This window comes from Mytilus edulis, chromosome 8 (assembly GCF_963676685.1).
Source record: "Mytilus edulis chromosome 8, xbMytEdul2.2, whole genome shotgun sequence".
In the NCBI taxonomy this organism is placed as follows: Eukaryota; Metazoa; Mollusca; class Bivalvia; order Mytilida; family Mytilidae; genus Mytilus; species Mytilus edulis.
The window spans coordinates 56,873,741-56,894,765 of NC_092351.1; the positions used below are offsets into that span (position 1 = coordinate 56,873,741).

At 30.5% G+C, this 21,025-nt stretch overlaps 1 protein-coding gene across 8 annotated transcripts in view; it reads right to left on the minus strand.

Annotated features, from left to right (window-relative positions):
* Positions 1-21,025, minus strand: part of LOC139485936 (FERM and PDZ domain-containing protein 4-like) — a 95,096-nt gene that overhangs the window by 72,164 nt on the left and 1,907 nt on the right. The gene's annotated exons all lie outside the window — the stretch shown is intronic.

The window sequence follows — 21,025 nt, forward strand, 5'->3', positions numbered from 1 at the left end:
TTGCATAATTTAAACAGATTTCAACTAAATCAAAACAAAAAAATTAATAACAAACTTTTAACACATAAATCATTGTTTAAACATGTGGTCCAAAGAATGTCGTAATTGTCATTCTTGTATGGAGGTCTTTTTACCCGACAGTGGGTCTTTTGTATTTACCTAGGCATAAACTTACTTATTCGATCTATTGTGACTGTCACGGAAAAGAAATATCGCTGTCTATCGTTATATCGGTAAATTTGTTTAGATAAATAAAATTTATTTTATTTGACATCAAGGTATCTTCTGTTACCTGTTATCAAAGCCTGGTCAAAGTGTTTACATTCCCTTGTGTGAGAATGTGTCCATTCTTATTTTACGATTTATAAAAACAATTTACCAATGTTTTGTTTCTAGTCAGCGAAACCAAATCAAAGTATACCTAGAAGATAATTAAAAACCTATTTCAATTCTTTTCTTTTATAGGTAATACCTTGTATACACCTACCAGATAATTAAAACCCTATTTTAATTCTTTTCTTTCATCTGTATAACTGTGGGAAAATAACGAATGGTCAACTAGTCTGGGTCACCAACTCTGTAAACTTAGTGTCCTAAACAATTTGTAAGTTTTAATGTTTACAACACTAACAAGCCATAGGGATGGACAAAGTAAACAAAATGTACATATCCTGAGTGAATTTTCTCTTGTCCTGTCATAATAAGATTTTTCATAAAGTAGTGTTTCTCAAAATAGATTGGGCCTTTGTGACTGAGCTGTTGCCTAAGTAGTCCAACTACTATTATACCAGTCAAAGCTTGTGAGTTTGTGAGTTCAAATCCTACATATGGCACATGTGTTAGACCTCAATCTTAATTGACAAGAATGGTCAGTTTTCCTACTGAAGGTCATGACTACAGTATCTCAAAGCACTCCTGATTCTTTCACCAATTAAAACTGACCACCACCAAATAGCCAATAGCCCTGTAATTGACATCAAACTCCAATCAATTAATCATTTAATAAAACAAGAATGTGTCCAAAGTACATGGATGCCCCACTCACACTATCCTTTTCCATGTTCCATGGACTGTGAAATTGGGTAATAATCTAATTTGGCATTAACATTAGAAAGCTTATACTATAGGGAACATATGTACTACGTTTCAAGTTGATTGGACTTCAATTTCATCAAAAACTACCTTGACCAAAAACTTTAATCTGAACGGACGCACAGACAAACTGACGGATGGACGCACGAACGGAGCCACAGACCAGAAAACATAATGCCCCTCTACTATCGTAGGTGGGGCATAAAAAAAGATATACAAGCTATTAAGTCTGCACCAGAATTGAAAGTTGTAGTTCTGTTGGTTGACAAGATGTCATATTAAGATCTCTTTTAGAAAAATGACTTCATATTGCAAATTTACTCATATTCAGACTGCTTCCATTATACATATATTTAACTGCCTATCATAGGGGGAACATTAAAATATCAAGCAAATGCCATCTACTGGTATGTTCAACCTCAGAGCTTTCCTTAACAGGGAATAGAACTTGGAAAAGACACAGGTGTTTTAGTGGGCTTAGACTTTGACCCAGACACATAAAAAACTAGATGACATCTACAGGTCAACAGATGGTCTTCAATAAACACAAGTATGTGTCATTATAATAGGTCAAGTTCATAGAATTGTCCTTATATATTATAGTCTCAAAAGTTGAGATTCAATCAAATAGAGCCGCTGTCAAAAGACCACCTTCAACAACACATTTTCCAAATAACAAAATTTGTTGAGATGGTAGGAAAAAGATCCTGCCTAAAAACTAAACTTGCTCTATCATTTATGAACACACATAATATGTTTAAGGTTTATTACCCATTTCAAATATCATTTATCATTAAAAAAAAATACTGCTTTATACTTTCATTTTGATTCACCCACACAAAATTTACATCCTAAATATAATCAAACACATCATAAACTTTTAACAATAGCATTTATAATTAACATACATTTTGATGCAGAAAATTATACTTATGGATCATTAATTATTTTTTTATCATGTACTCTTATAAGCTTAAACTTCTGCTGTATTTTTTTCTGGTTTAGAGATTATAGTTTTCATTTCCTAGCTATTTAGAGGTTACTAGTTCTGAAGATGAAATTATTACTTTTCACCTTTATATCATCCCATCCTAGAAACCTTAATTAGCCAAAGTCCAATCAAATATCACAAATAAAGATGAAATATTTATAAAACCTCTGATAAAAAGGTAGGAAGTCTATCAAATATATTTCATACCACAAATAAAAATAACATATTTATTAAACTTTTAAAGACATCAGATCTCATGTTACCATCATGCCATATTTTTTTTTATTCATAAAAGGAAATTGTTTATTCCACACAAAGTTATAAAAGTCCATAGGATAGATAATAAAGATTTTTTCAATAAAGACATTTTTCCTACAAGACTTTATCACTATTAGAAGTTGTATATTTCATCATTAAATCATGAAAGGTGCGAAATTGACATATACAGGTATTTATTTACCTTGATCAGACAATCTATAAAAGGGCAATCAACATATACAAATATACAAATAAATTACCTATAATTTGCCAATCTTGTATTTTGACTGGCCTTAATACATATAATTTACCAATCTTCCTTTTCTATATGTATTTTATTACCTGAGCCTTAATTTGCCATTAAAAATGTCTGAATGATTACCAAAAAACCTCCTTAACATTGGTTGCTGACAGCCATAATTATGTTTTCCTGTTTGTTATTACTGGTAGCTTAAATCAGGCAGTTGGTTTTCTCTTCTGAATATCTGAACATTTAAGTCAGGCTTTTTATAACTTATACTACATGAATATTGGTACAAGTTTTGATCAGTGTCGAAGTCTGTATAGTTAACTATGTTGTTTACGTCCTAAACCTTTGGTATCAGGTGGAAAATTGTCTAATTGGCAATTACGCCACATCTCATATTTGAACAATTGTTAAGATACATAGTTTTAAACCCTAACATAAACAGCGCTAAAAATCTTCCTTTCATATTTACATAAAATTTGATCACAAGATCTTTCTCACATCCTAATTTGAAAGACTGCATGAGTTTTATTGTGTATGAACAAAAAAAGAGATGTAAAATGAGAAACGTATAAAAAACAAAAGACATCTATTTTTTTAGAAATTGAAAACTTGATAAAATTTAGTCCAATTTAATTAACCAATTAAAATTTGACAATAATATCTTATGTGCTGTATTTCTTCATGTTAAATGAAATTTTATGACACTTTATAAATATGGTGCCTCCAAATTCTTTTTTATCGTAGCCTCTAGTTAGAGCGATACAATCATCTTGTTAAACAGATGATAATAATGGATGACTTGGACCAAGTTTACCTGGTCAGCATGGTCGAAGAATATATTGACCAGGTTAACTTTGATATGACATTCAGGCTTTAGGGATAGAAAAACTTTTTTTGTGGTCAGTCTTCTTCCACTTCTGGTAAAAAAAAATGTGAACGAGAATAATAATTGTTATAATCATTGTAAATATTTCTCGTTTTATGTGAAGTTTTGACATATATTGTTATGTGTGTCATAAAATCATGACTATACGGGAGAGTGAATCATATAACACAATAGTAGATTTAGTGCTAAAAAATAGTTTTATGTAAGCGATATTTATTGTGCAGACAAAAAAAGTAATAAATAGCAAGCTTTTGGAATTTTACTGTTAACTGTTAGCAGATAATATTAAAGTGTTGCATGCAGTCTTGTTTTTGCTGTAAGATAAACAGCTTAAACAAACTACAATGCATGTAGTAGTGGTCCAAGTCATCCATTATTATCAGAGGAGGAAGAATATATATTGACCACAAAAAAAAACTTTATATATATATATATAGTGAGGTGTTAAACTATCCCGTGTCAACAGTGTCATTCAATTTTTCTACCCCTTAAGCCCAAATGTCATATCAGAGATAACTTGCTCAAAGTTTTCTTTGACCGTGCTGACCAGGTGAACTTAGTCCAAGCATAGATGTAATACATCTATGGTCAAAGTCATCAACTTTTACAAGAGGAGGAAGCGGAAACTGACCACAAAAAAGAGTTTAGTGAGGTGTTTAAAGATCCTATGTCAATAAAGTTTTGCTACCCCTAAAGCCTGGATGTATAATCATTAACTGACGAGGTAAACTTGGTTCAATTCATCGGTTAATGTCACTATCAAAGTGTTTCATCAAAAACTTGCCCAAAAAAATACTGCACTGTGATTGGATATATCCATCCATGTCATCCAATAATTCCAGTCCAAGTCAATTTAAGTTGATGAGATTCTAATCTATCCTGAAAAATCATTCAAATTTTTCGAATCAAAATTTCTTTGATTGTTGTCACTATTAAAAACTCTGTTGTAAACTTTGACAAATAAAACATACTTGTGCAAGAATACTTTGATAGTGACAACAGATCTTTATTTAAGCATTGATGACTTCAGTATACATGGTATAGTGACAAATTATATCTCCTAAACTTTGTAAACTTTGGTTCAAGTACCCCTGATGTATATCTTGTAAAAGAAATGTATGTAATAACATTTACAGTACCAATTTTATTAGACCATATGTGCATTTCGACAATAAATGTCTCTTCAGTGAAGCTTGAGGCCAAAATATTTGAACATCAAAGCGATTCAATTGCGCTTTCATATATATATCACCATTTAGAGTCTTTAGACTAAATTATTCAAAGCTTCTCTATAATTATAATTAGCCTACTATCAACCTAATTTATATCACTGTATACAAATGTCCACTACGCTGGTAACCCTGTGGTGTTTTCTTATATATAAATAAATCCTTATAAAATAATTAGGATATAAGGAATCTATCTGATGTTCAGTAGTTCTCGTTTGTTGATGTGGTTCATAAGTGTTTCCTCATTCCTCGTTTTTATATAGATTAGACTGTTGGTTTTCCTATTTGAATGGTTTTAAACTTGTCATTTTTGGGGCCCTTTATAGCTTTCTGTTCATGTGAATCCAGGCTCCATGTTGAAGACTGTACTTTGACCTATAAAGGTTTACTTTTACTAATTGTGACTTGGATGGAGAGTTGACTCATTGGCACTCATACCACATCTTCTTATATCTATGATTGCAAATGAGGAAATTAACCAACAGAGTCCCTTACAAATGTAGTGGATTTGAGCAACTTTAGGTAAATGTACATGCAGCTTCCAACAATGATTATGAGGGTATTGTTTGCCCATCATTTGATATTCAAAAGATTTAGTAAATAATAGTAGAAAAAACAGATTTTTATGAATGACTTTCATTCATTAGGGTGTTGACCTGACAGTTATGACCTTATAAGGTTACTAACACCCATTCTAAGTAAAATTGATAGTTTAGATGTAACATTACTATTCAAGCAACACATTTTACGATGTCTTTTTTATCGTAGCCTCTAGTTAGAGCGATACAATCATCTTGTTAAACAGATGACATATGTCCCCAACAGGATAAATTTTGTCGATATAGTGTTAACATTTCTTATCCTAATTAAAATCTGTGTGGTACATCAATAAACTGCTACTGAAAGATACGATCAAAGATCTTTTGGATTAATATTTATCTACATATATAGGCATTCCTCCGATGTGATCAGAGTACACAAAAGAACGTCTCCAAACATAAAGTTTAAAATCCTACCAGTTGGGAACTAGGGTATATATCTTGTAAACAAAGCTCTGCAGTGTTCTATTACATGTATGACATACTGACAGTGAAATAAATCGGTAAAGGGGCCACAAATTATCATATTCATGAGTTTGCTATTAATATACTTTAATTTAAGTGTATTGGTAATTTCAGATGGATGAAAACTCATAAATGTTCAAATTATTTTTTCAAAACTTACGATTTATGTGACACCTTTAATTTAAGGCTGAAGTGAAGGCAAAATACTGAATCATATTCATTGACCTATATTTGTTTTTTTTCATACTTTTTACAATTTTGAAATGATGGTTCTAAAGAAGAACTGAAGTGGGAAAGAAGTAGGAGAGATGAGAAAAAAAGCAGGCCAGATTTGTAAATCATAAACGTACAAAAAATTACAAGGTAGAAATATGTGAGAGAAAAAATCAAAAGTTAATAAACAGGAACTCCGAACTTATTGCAAAAAGATCTTTGAAATTGAGTAGATCCAGCGGGATCAAAGGGCTTTGGTCAACTTTCCCCACTTACGAGTTCAGGGGTTGAAACCTTATTACTTCTGAATTTATTTATAAAATTTCCTAACAATAGACTATTATAAGTTATTACCCCTTTTAAAAATTTCAAACAAACACCTCAGAACTTACTTAGTAACCTTAGAAACATCAGTTTTTTTTCTATCACTTTACAGCTAGATTTTGTTCATCATAATAAAGTTTGAATTCTCTATTTACAATTACATGCAAGTTTGTTTGCTTGCCCTTGCCATAAACTTTATTTTTACAAGTGTTCATTCGACTTGAATTGATTTTGTAACTTCTTAACCTTTAAATTTATATCGTCTTTTTACAAAGAACTTTGTTACATTGACTAGTAAGCGATTTATCAATATGTTGAATTCATTAAATTTGGCTATCGTTGCCAATTTAGTACTGATCGTCAATTTGACCTCATTAAATGTGAAATAAACAATGATTAATGCAAAATTTATACACCAAACGCATTATTAAACTAATCGTTAAATGAAAATATTATTTCATAACAAATCAAGTTAATAGAAATTCTGATACCATACCAGATAAAAAGGTACCAGTTAAAATTAACTTGTTCAATATCTTAATAAAATTATAGAACAAATGAATTTGAGACTGAACTAGGGGGTGTTTAACAAACTTGACCACCCTTCGAGTCTTGCACAGTTGTATGACTTGCAGATTTAACTTAAGAAGTTCAGACATAATATATTACATATCAGTATATTTTTCTCAAAACAAACTTAATACATAGGCAGATCAAGGGGGCCCTAGGGATTATATAGGGAAACACTGAAGCATGACTAGAGTCACCCCCTCCCTCCCCCTTATAGGTGAGTTAGCAGTTCCCCTTATGAAAAGTCCTGGATCACCACAGTTAACAGAACTTTTAAGCACGCTATAAAACTGTTTTTTTTTCGTGTTTCAAACACTTATTGAAAGTGTCAACATGACTTTTTTAATTAAATGTGATGAATCAATATTTCCTTTATAGACATATTAAGCACACGGAAAATGAACTGTGATACTTAGTTAATAGCGGAAGTTAACTGAAAAGGAAAGCAGAAAACAAATTCATACATCAATACAATCGATGTGTCCTGTTCTCAATTACTCCAATCATTTATTAATAACTGCAATGTTGTTGAGAAAAATTGAAAGTCAGCAAAACAGCTGGTGCATTGAAATTAGGTCAATTTTTATATACCGTGATCGGCTGATTAATATTTTAGCCCCCAACAAGAAAATGTGACCACAAGACACCCAATGATGAGGCATGTCCGTCTCTGTCAATGATATACATAAAATTTCATTAATGGACAAAATATCACTGAATAAGTTTGACAACCACTGCTGACAGTGGCGAATCCAGGGAAGGGTTCTGTGGGTTGGACCCCCCTTTTTTATTGGACGATAATGCATTTGAATGGGGACATATTCCTTATGGTTGGAATCCCCACCTTAAAAACGCCTGGATCTGCCCCTGGCTAATGTCTTTTCAAATGAAGTTCAACTCAATACAGCTAGAATTTTCTAAAACGAAATGTTGGAAAGCATGAATGTGTACTGAACTACCCTTAATATGAATTTTCAGTTAAACATAAAAAAACCAAATACTTTAAAATAAACAAACAATCCCTTGACCATTCTGACCCCAGAGTTCAACATGATACTGTTCCCAACTTTAAAAACTTTGAAGTGGTTTTCTAACTGTTGTAAACCTTAATTATGATGACCTGTACCCATAATTTGACCAATAAGAATATTCAAGCTGATATTCTCAGTCAAGTAGTGAACCTAACACCTTTTCTCTCGTTCGCTGGGTTAACTCGCCCATTATAAATCACAGGTAAACATAACACCTATAATCACCTTGTACATTTATTTGTTTACCTGATTTATTTGATTTGATAACACAAACAAAACTTAAGTAGACACAAACAAAATACAACTTGGATGTATTGTAATGGGTCATAATTTGAAATAATTAAATAATGGTCTGAAAGAATGTTAGGGTTATAATCTGTATTACATAACAAAATTTTTAGAATTTGCGATTTGATGTTAATCGATTTAAGGCTTTTGATTGAAAATTCAGGAATACATTTATATTAATTCTGATTTTTGATAATATAAGCTAAATGATGAAAACTAAAAGAGGTTCAGTTCCATTATTTAAAGAAAGAGCATGATGATAATTAAGTCTAGATTCCTTTATATTTCAACAGAACTGAGAAAGAAAATATTACTTTCTACTGTAACTAGAAAGAAAGGTCTGCAAGTAACTTAATCAAATTTGAACTCTGAATCAAATAACTTGCTCGTCTTTAATGCTATGCATATTCTTGTTTTCTCAACAAAATTCCATCTATTTTCCTAAATCTTGCAGTAAAGGCATTCTTGATTCTCTAAGAGTTGGATCTTGACTACCTGATATGCATTTAATTGAATAAATCCAAAGATATATATCAATGTAAATGTATTATGTTTTATACTTTCATGTGATTTTTACTTATATGTGCAGGTTGTACTTCTACAACATTTGGTCTCTGGTTATTTCAGTTGCAATTATATGTGACCACACTTATTTTCATATGGTAAAAAAACTGAAATTCCAAAATTTTAGGCTTGAACCGAACATTAAGTTGCTTAGTATATATATATGTATTTGTAGGAATCTGAATTATTATATAGAGACGTAAATGGTGATCTCTTACAGATCAAACATGTGAAAATAGACTGAGAAACATGATGCCCAAAAACTTCCCCTGGGGTAATATTCTACAATATGTTCCAAGGACAAAATCAACAATTTTTCTCACAGGGCCATTCCAGATCAGTATTTACCGGTAAATCAAAACATGAATGTGAATTTTACAAGTCACATATAAATACATTGTTTACATGTATAAGCTTTACAAACACCATAAGACCTTGGCAAGGGATCAGAAATTAAAACAGATATAACCTTTATACCTCTATTAATCACTAAGACTATTACATTTAGTTGTTGACAATTCAAAAGGAAAGTAGACCATATAACTTTCATTTTCTTCTGACCAATCAGATGACAGAAAATCAATATGGAGTGGATAAAAAATATGCCAGAAATTACTGATCCTGTTTATAAGACAAGATGGACAGATTTTTATACTACTTCTTTTCCATCTGTATGAATTGCTACTTTGCTTTTTATTTTCATTAAACTTGAATGCTACTTTTACTTATATCATAGCAGTAGTGAATAGTATATATGTACTTGTATATCTGTTACTGCCAGATGTTAATGCTAATTTGATTTATATATCAATAATTTTTCTACTTCTAGATTTGAAAACCCACTTTATAATGCTAAAATATTTATTATAAAATATGTTATTTCTTGATTTGAATTTTACTTTAATTCATTAGTTATTGACACATTAGAGTGAGAGAGCTAATATTATAGTTCTTTGCACATGTATATTTCCAATTTCCAAATTGCAGATACAAATATATGATACAAAGTTGTCCAACTTCTTTCTTGTGACATAACATAGAAGTAATGTACAATAGGCGGATCCAGGGGGGCCTGGGGGGAGCCCGGGCCCCTCCTTTTGTGGGAAAAATTTGGTTGATTATATAGGGAATCACTGAAGCATGACTGGAGCGGGCCCCCCTTACGTCAGTCAGCAGGCCCCCTTAGGAAAAGTTCTGGATCTGCCACTGTGTACTACAGTGACTTTAAGAAGTAAACAATCGATTGATAAACCAAATTTCCCTTTGATCAAAACAGGATTTTGCCATAAGTACAACTGCCAAGGCCATTGAGTCTGGCAAATAAACTGGAAAAAGTTGCAATTCAAGTAAGATGAACATAGCTGTTCCAGATGGCATTGTGATGAGACTATGAGAGTTTTTTTTTTTTTTTTATTCAGATAGTAGCAACTGTTTTATCATATAAATTTTTGAAATATGGTTCCAATTTTATGTGAATCTATAAATAATATTGAACCATCATAAACACATACAAAGAAGTCGGCTTTTATACACATAAGGAAATAAAAAGCTTCCAGACTACAGACTAATAACTGATAAGGACCCTCGGAGTCTAACTAAGTACATCCAAGTTTATCTACAATAATATCAAATAAGAGGAAAGTCATTTGTCAAAATATCTATATAATTTCAGAATTTCAATAAAAACAGAATTTGATGTCCGTCAATTTTTGCCGCATGAAATGTCATAACATATGATTGATAGAGTGATAACAATGTTATTATCGTTCTAATAAAGAGTTGTTTTCATCTGTTCATTGTAACATATCTACCGGGAGAGATATATCTTTTATCTATCAAGTAAATTAGAATCATGGTGTCTATAATATGTATTGAGTACTTGTATAATGAATAGCTACGGTAGATATGAAAGTCTTGTTCATGCCTATGTATACATGAGTACAATGAATTTTAGAAAAGAAAAAAAATCTTCCATTTGGTCCAATTTTCTCGGGAAAAGTAAAAGTTCATGTTTATGAATGTCATTTATGTTTTGTTTTAGCAAAATCCACCATTACATGTCAAATTATTTAAATGAAGAAAATTACCACAGGCCAAAAGTCATTTCATGAACGTAGCTACGTACCATGTGCAAATGCAGATGGGGGTGCCTTATGCATTTGATTACGATCAAGAAATTGTTATAACCAAATCAGATGTCACGTCACTTGGTCAAATATAATGCCGTACTATTTAACCTGAGTCAAATCTTTAATGAATGGAAAGACCAAAATTGAAAAGACACCACTTGGTCAAACATAAGGTCAAAAGTGTTTAACCAATCAGGCAAAAAGACCCCCACTACCATATATACAGATATTTCAGTGCATGTTAAGTTCAACAAGAGCTTATGATTGCTTTCATGACCATTACTTTTTAAACACATTAAAAATGTCCTCTTAAAAGTTCAATGAGAGCTGACGATTGCTTTCGTGACCATTACTTTTCAAACACATAAAAAATGTCCTCTTAAAAGTTTAACGAAATTATTTTAACGAATTAGCTACCACAGATACGTTTGTGCACAACAAATTAAGTCATTAAAGAAGACAAATTATAAGAAACTTCAGTCAATGGATAAGTCAACCAATGTTAATTTTATGGTCTTGTGGTTTTCTTTGAACTGAGGACTAGTTTTTCTCACACATGTAAAGTTTTTATGTTTGCTGTAAATTATAATCACTGTGTCAAACAGCCTGAATCTAATCAATTTTAAAGTGTTTGCCATACAATTTTTTTTCTATTTTTTTTCGCTGTTTACCTCAAAAACGTATTAAAAAAATACTATAACTTTTTTTTCAAAAAAAAATATATATATTATATTAAAACATATCTGTTAAAATACTTAATAGTAACTTGTGTATTCCCTATACAATGAAATCTGCATTCTTTTAATCCCAATGCACACAAAAAAATAATAACAATTTAGTAGTATTATTTTTATCTTATTATATGATTTTTGCAGTGTCAATGCACTTTTGAAAATATATCAAAATCTCATTATTTATTATGATCTTAAGCATGTTACTGTGCTTATCCAGTGACCTTTGGGGTATCACAATAGCAATGGCTCAAACAGTTTACCAAATTGCAGTTAGATTTCTTCTCCAACTAACTGATCAACTGGTAAAATATTTTAGCAGATTGCTCAAGTGAAATGTTGTTAGTATGGAGTGAGTGCTGTAAAATCAAAAGTAATACTTACCATCCAGATCCAGTTAGTTGATATCTTTGTCATTTGTTTCAAACACAAAAATGACTTACTATAATATGAGTCACTGAATAAGAAGGTATAATTTTGACATGGAAACTTCTATCATAAATAGATTTTATAAATAAATAGTTGAAAACATTGTTTTATAAGTCTATAATTAATAGCTCCGTTTTCCAACAACAAGTTAGTGCATAATTGTAATTTGGATTTTTTTTCTAAAGCAATTACTTATCTGCTACCATTAAAGGGAAATAATTTACATTACTGAAAATCAGCAAAATGTTGTCACAATTTTTGTCTGACAAATATCAACTTTCCTCATTTAATTTGTTTGTAACATTACTTTCATGATTATAAAACTTTTATCCTCTGTTTTGAAAAGAAACAATGAAATTGTAAAAATCAGAAGCCAGGTAGCATTGATTAATTTTTTAGTGTACAATAACTCAATAAAAATTATTTCCCTTTAATGCCAGTAGATCAGTAATTTGTATAGAAAATATTATACGAATCATAATTACACAATAACTTTGTCTTAGAAGACAAAGCTATAAAATATACATCTACAAAACAATGGTTTGAACTATTTATTTATAAAATCTATTTATGATAGAAGTTTCCATGTCAAAATTAGACCTTCTTATTCAGTGACTCATACTATAGTAAGTCATTTTTGTGTTTGAAACAAATGACAAAAATATCAACTAACTGGATCTGGATGGTAAGTATTACTTTTGATTTCACAGCACTCACTTCATACTAACAACATTTCACTTCAGCAATCTGCTAAAATCTTTTACCAGTTGATCAGTTAGTTGGAGAAGAAATCTAACTGCAATTTGGTAAACCGTTTTGGCCATTGCTATTGTGATACCCCAAAGGTCACTGGATAAGCACTGTAAGAACTACAACATCAGAAAGTTACATTTCAAGTTTACAGAAGAATTTCTATCTCAAAACATTGACATATTGGGTTGCATTCATAAATTTTATCTTGCAAGGGTTCAACTTTATCTGTGGCATAAGTCTCTTCTTTCAATTAAGCTGAACATTTTGCTGAAAGGATATATTCTAAGCATCAAATTTAAAGTCTCATTCCCCCAAAAAAACTTATTAAATGTTACCCCAAAAAATGTATTTGAAGTTTAGCTACAACGCATGCCACAATATATCATGAACCAAGTACTATCAATATGTAAATTTATCAAGCATTAATTAAAATCAGGAAAATGGACACTCTTAAAATTCCAGATTTTCTATGCACATGTAGGTCAACTTTTTTACTTATCAGTCTATATGTCAGATGGCCAATTTTGATCTTCATAACTTATACATTATGTATATCGGTAAGTATATCATATTTACAGGTAAAAATGTGTCAATAATATCACTTTCAATGCAGATATAATATATACTTGGTGTGGAAAGGCATTCAATTTTTATACAAAACATTCAATAGATTTCTAATTCAAATTCATTTATCATTTATAAACATATAAACGTGGGTGTCTAGTGTAACATTTGTGTAGAATGTTGGGGAAACATGTTGCAATCTTGAAAAAATTGTAGTAGTAGACGTTGTAAAATATGTCAAATTAACTCTTCAACAGATCTGAAAATTATTCCCCTGGAAAAGAGACATTTTAAGAGAGTTTTAGGAGTTGAATATAATCATATTAAACTCATATTCCCTGAGTGAGTGAGATTTGAAGTTGAAAATTGTCATTTTACAAGATAAAATTGAGAATGGAAATGGGGAATGTGTCAATTTGAGAGACACCAACCCGACCATAGAAAAAACAACAGAAGGTCACCAACAGGTCTTCAATGTAGTGAGAAATTCCCGCACCCAGAGGCGTCCTTCAGCTGGCCCCTTACAACAAATATATACTAGTTCAGTGATAATGAACGCCATACTAATTTCCAAATTATACACAAGAAACTAAAATTAAAATAATACAAGACTAACAAAGGCCAGAGGCTCCTGACTTGGGACAGGTCAAAAATGAGGCTGGGTTAAACATGTTTATGAGATCTCAACCCTCCCCCTATACCTTTAGTCAATGTGGAAAAGTAAAGAATACTCAAGTTTGAATTATTCAATTTGATTAAACTTATAATAACTTACGAGTAATTCTATAAACAATGAAATTCAGTTGATTCAACTAGATATATTGAGACTCGAGAACAGACGTCTGTGAGTTTACAAATTTTCCCTGTCAAAGGAACTAAAATTTGTTTTGATTGATTTCTTAAGACTAATTATTAATTGCCTTCATGTACTAATTTTATGGGACCCTTTACTATTTTTCTAAGTTACTAAGGATTTCCAAAAACAGTATGTACATGTATTCAACAGAAAACAATTCTAAAGCATAAATCTAAATTACCAATAATATAAAAAAATAAGATGTGGTATGATTGCCAATGAGACAAATCTCCACACAAGACGAAATGACACAGAAATTAATAAATATAGGTCACCTTACAGCCTTTTAACAATGAGCAAAGCCCATACCGCATAGTCAGCTATAAAAGGCCCTAAAATGATGCATAATACATGCTCAGAATGTTCATTAGCAATTTTCCACCTTACACTACGTTACAGACATGACCTGAATGGATAATATTTGGTCAGTGTTACTTGAAATACCAGGGTTTCTGTTTATTATAAACACCAATCCTTTCAACTATCAACCACAAATTTCATTCAAATGCAAAAATATATAACACCTCATCAAACTTTAAACAAAATTAGAAATTATGGAATTTAAAATCCAAACAAGCTAGTGGGTATTTTTTCAGTTAATAAATTGTAAATCAAGCACGTCTGATTTCATACATGATCATACAAGCATTCAACAAGGATAAAAGATTCACACATCTAAATCTACTGGGTTTAAGCTTATTGACAAAGAATATTTTCTCCTTTAATGAATCCTGGAATTTAAAAGTAGAAAAGGATTTATTTTTAAATCAATTTTTACTATGATGTTAAAAAACTTTTTCAAAAACCTCAGGATAAAAGAGATTCCTATCCTTATATGCATATCTGTGTCATCTTTACCTTATGTAAACACTCTATTTAAATTAAACATATAAAAACACTTGAAATTTGAATGGATTTTAAAATGTATATGCATTATAATCTTGTTCTTATTATCATATTTTTTTCTTCAAGGTTATCTACCGATGCAGACATAAACAATGAGCTTTCCATATCATTATGACAAATATACCATAACATTATGTATAAATGTTTAAAAAGGTCCCAACATAGGACAAAGGGGGGGTCTAACTATATGTCCCCATTCAAATGCATTGATTGTCCAAAAAAAGGGGGGTTCCAACCCCCTGACCCCTGAACCTCTCAATTTAAGGCTCCTTACAAATTATCGACAATTTAGGTAGAATCATATCGATTGATCCAATCCATTACAATACCCCTTAGGTTGCATTCCAAATTGAAGACAGGACTATGTTGACCCGGACAAACTAGTGTGTTATTGATACTTTACTAATCCTTTCAACTGACGTAGCGTTTACTTTACTAATCCCTTTCAAAATATTACCCTGAAATACTTATGTCACCCAACATTTTTCAACTTATCACATGAATATATAGGATTGTTTATAAGTATTCATTGTAATATAAATTGTGATTTATACTGTCTTGTAAAAAGAAGAAAAAGTGCCCTTTTTATTCAAAGTGCATTGACTCATCTCCTGTTTTATTGCACTTTGAATTTGAATTTAAAATTTCAACTTGATTTAATGCTCTTTCATGAAAAAAAATATCCTTTTTATTTATATTTGCTTGACTCTACTTCTAGTTTATTGCATTTTTCATTTGAATGTAAAATTTCAACATGATTTAATGCTCACTCTCACAAAAAAAGAAAAAAATCCCTTTTAATTCCCATATTTGCTGACTCAAAGTGCAATGACTTTACTTCAGTTTTATTGCACTTTTAATTTGTATGTATATTTCAAGTGTTTATTGTCATTCTTCAGTTCTGCTTTAAGGAATAAATTTCAAACGTAGGTCAAATACAAGTTGTGCCAATATTTGCCTTTCTAAATAAACATGTTCTGCAATTTTTACATTTTTAGGGATTTGAAGTGCATTTATTATACTCCTTCATAGGTACTAAGATGATAAAAAGTATTTACCCAGCACCCACTATAAATTCACTTACAAGATATGTGACCAAAAGGGTCAGTTTACTGTCACAGTATATCTATGAAAAACAAATAGATATGGGGTAAGATGTCAATGAGACAGCAACTCTGTCATAGATATAAGATGTGGTATTAAGTGCCAATGAGACAACTTTCCATCCAAGTCACAATTCATAAAAGTTGACAATTATAGGTCAAAGTACAGTCTTCAATATGAATTGATTGATTGTTGCTTGCTGAATGTCCAGTGGCAAATATTTCATGCATGTTCAGGACGATCTTCAACATGGAGTGTAAAACGATTCAAACGGGAAAACATGCCTGTCCTTCTTAACCTGTATACTGGTAATCTTTCAAAAACAGAAATAATCTCCTATATATCTAATTTGTACTTCTGGTTTCAAGAAATACAAACTGTCAAATGAGCGCAATAATAGATATATATGGTTTAGAAAATGGAAAAAACTGTTTGATCTAAACTTAATATATATATATAGTAAGTTCCTCATCCAGATAGGATCAGGTAGGGAAATGAAACAAACAAAATGCTTCTCAGAAAAGTGGATTTTCTTATTAAATCCAATTGGCAAACCCATACCTGCCAACTTTTTAAAATGGCCGCCATGGGGGTTTGAATCCTTAAAATTTTTATTCTTATACTCCCATGTGGAATTTTGCCACCCAAAATACATATGTATAATGAACAATAGTGACAATAGTTTGTCTAGACAGAAATCATACATCTATTACGCATGTATGCACCTCAACTACAACAATACTAAAATGTGCAATATTTGTATGCACATGTATTTTCTGTCCTTTTATAATAATTTTATAATCACAAACTTCCATGTATAGTACTGCACTAATATTTGTTTTTGAACTTTTAAGCATAATAATGCCACAGAAAAAAAGCCTTAAAAGAGGGATGAAAGATACCAGAGGGATTATCAGTCATGCATTGTGAAAAATATGGATTTTGGGTACAGTTATTGTTCATGCAATTGTATATAACTTTGCTCTTTGGACTTCCAATTCAAGTTCTTTTTCAATTTTCAAAATAATTAAGTTTCCATGTACTTTAAATGAGGGAACATTATCAATTCCAAAATTCAATGTTTAACAAATCATGAAAACCCGTAAAACTCATTGATTCACGAAAAATGCATTGAAACTGAATGTTCAAGCTTTTACATCAAATTTAGTTAATTCTTCGATCATTTATATCTTGTGACTAATATACCTACCTGTAATATCATTTTCATTTAGCTTAAAGGTGAGTTTCAAAACCACAAAAATATCGGAATATTTATATATTATTTACGATCAAATTCTTACGTATTGTATTCCCTAATTCGGTTTGACGGAGAAGTTTGAAAGCAATTATATACCTGAATGGAAGAATGTTTGGTTCAAATAGCACCACAATTATCAATACTTCATTACATATATTAAATAAAGAAAATTTTGTTTGTACTTCATGACATCTTTTCAAATGAGCGAAACAGAAAGAATTATTAAACATTTCCATTACATTGTGGGACACGCTTCTTAGATTTCTAATTTTAAACACCCATAACACCAAAGTGCTATAAAACATGATAATTCATGAATGAAAAATGTATCAAAATTAAAAGACTTCAATAATATTTTAATCATCTGAACATCCTAAAACTGTTTATCTGGTTTTTTTTTAGCAGACTGCACTCTAGTATGACTCATAAGCAAATGTAGATACTTTAAAATCACTTGGATACAAAATAGAGTATTTGGACAGTCATCTTAACATGTAAAACATTGGCAACATCTTTTATTATATATAGACTCTTTTTCAATAAATTGTTATCGCATCATATTGCCTTTTTTTAATAAAATATTTGCCACTGGATATCAAGATCTCAACAATCAAAAATAAATCAATCAATCAATCAATTAATAGTTTCTATATCAATTAAGATCCATGTCAGGTTTTTTTTCAATTTAACTAAAATTCTGTCTTTGTCTTCTTGTATTGTTAGCCTCTCCTTTTAACTCTTATTTTAGCAAATATATTCAAATATGTTCATTAAAATAAAATCTCAACCTTTAATTTAAGCAAGCAACTACAGCAGTATTTTTGAATGAGTCTCTTATCTCCAAAACTTGGTATTTAGCATCATTAATGCTAAAACTGAAATGTATAACAGTTTATCTTTTAAAAAAAAAATTGAAGATAAGTTACAATCAAATAAAACTCATCAAAAGTTACATAAACCAAATGTATCATGTTGATAGCAACATACAATTTTTGAATAATTTTAAGAATGTTTAAGTTTCAAGTTTGATTCATTTGACCTACAGGATATTTTGAATTTAAAATCAATTATTTATTACATAATTTCATAAATCCAGCTAAGTGTGATCAAATGATCTATCGATAATTTTCTTATAAACTATACTGTCTTTTGATTATGAATAAATTTTTCAAGTTTTGTCAGAATTGTAAAAAAAAATTCTAATGGCTTTTAACAATGAGCATGATGAGTAGATAATGTAATTCATGTAATTGGAATTAGGATTTTATTTAAAAATTATAAAAAAGAAGATGTGGTATGATTTCCAATGAAGCAACTGTCCACAAGAGACCAAATGACACAGAAATTAACAACTATCATGACTATAGGTCACTGTAAGTCCATATGTGTCAATTGAATAAATAACTAAAAAAACCCATGTTAAATGTAAATTTCATATGACATGGTCAGTATATATCAACAATGAAAATCGATTAAATGGACGTTTGTCATGTCAGTTTCGATCAATCTTTCTGTAAACTTATCTATAATTTAATCAGAATTAAGTTATTGACAAGTTCGTTCCTAAACAACTTCATTAGGCGATAAAAATTGTATCAAAGACCACCATCAATTGTCAACTCTGGAATCGGAAATGAAGTTACATGAATGGACAAGATTCTAAGTATTGTCTTCGTAAATATAATCTCTAATCAAAGAGAATCGGACAATTGTGTCATTCAAACAGAAACCAATGACCGTTCGTAACAGTATTGTTTATTCTTGCAATACTATTATAAAAGAGGGTTTCAATAATCTGATTATGTCGTTAATAAATGGATTTTTCAGTGAAAATGATTTGCAAATCAATAGATGTCCGCTTCATCAAAGATGTTTTTCCCCTTTTATGAAGTTTTTATCTGTTTAATCTAGAAATTTTTGTTATTTGTTCTCTCAATGTGTTAGTGTCATGAAAGAAAGAGGAAAGCTGTGTTTAAATGTAGATAAACTTTTCCCATGTTATACTATTGATTTCTAAGACATAGAATTGTATAGTACACCAAGCACAACTTTTAAATTCTTTTGAGATTTGAAACAGATTCCTTAATTCTTTTCTTTTATTTTTGGAGTGGAACAGACATTGAAAATAGGGAGATTAAAAGACAAAGTTTTTAATACTGATGATAATTCAAACAGATTCTTTTTCTTTCTTTTAATTTCTGGAGTGGAACAGACTCAGAAACTTGGTAAATGGCGAGATTTGTAGAAAACCTTTTAATGCGGACAAGATTTCAAGCAGATTCTTTTTCTTTTCTTTTTATTTTTGGAGTGGAACAGACTCAGAGACTTTGTAAATGGAGAGATTCGTAGACAACCTTTTAATACTGACAAGATTTCAAGCAGATTAATCTTTTTCTTTTCTTTTTATTTTCGAGTGGAACATAACATTGTAGATTAAAAGATGGAGTTTTAAACATTGTCGAGATTTGAATCATCATTCCTTTTCTTTGACATTTTATTTTCTGAATGAACCATACCTAGGGAGATTAAAAAAGATAGAAACCACAAACTATAATGCCATCATCTAAAATATTTTAAGTGCACATTGGACTAAGACTAGTGCAATTTTGTAACAATATCATTTAAAATCTTTTTATCTTAAGATAAAATAGTAATTCAACCTGACAAGTCTTTGTTGAAGATTGAGTGAAGGCCATAAGGATGACTGAGAATATCAAAGAGCAATTCTGAGAAGTAAAACAAAAAATTGTTCACAAATATTCCTAGGTCCTGCACCTTCGTTTTAACGGAGTTAGATTACATGTGTTGTAATTGCATTTACATGTACCAAAAAACTTATAATATACATTTATATAAAAAATAACGAGATGTGGTATGATTGCCAATGAGCATGATGAGACATATTTCTACCATTTGTCTACCAGAGACCAAAGAAATAGAAGTTAACAACTATAGGATACAGTATGGCCTTCAACAATGTGCAAAACTCATACCACATCAGGGATGGGCACGATTACTGACAAATGTAATCGATTAATAATCGATTACATGAATAATCGATTACATGAAGGATTTTTGTGCAATCGAATAATCGATTACTCAAATTTTAGTATGTAATCAATTACAATTGATTACGATTACAGATTACGATTACCCCATCCCTGTACCACATAGTCCACTATAAAAGGATTAATGTTGGATTTCTCTATAAAATTGTTGCTAATGTGGTCATGGTGGTCCTCATGACATGCCAGGCTCTTTTAAAGCTTTCTATATACATTACAGTGTGTTTTTATACATAACAAGTTTGGACAGTGACTTATGGTTGTCAACATCTTTGTCTTTTGTTTTCTATTGGAAAGTTGTCTCTTTAGCAATCACTCCACATCTCCTTATCTTTATATTTACCATTTTTAAAAAATTCAGATACGGTATGCAACTCATACTGTTTGAAACAATTGTATAACCTAGTCATACATGTATTGCTACATGTATATTGCGTAGCTTCATCTAATATACCAGTGCAGAACTGCTA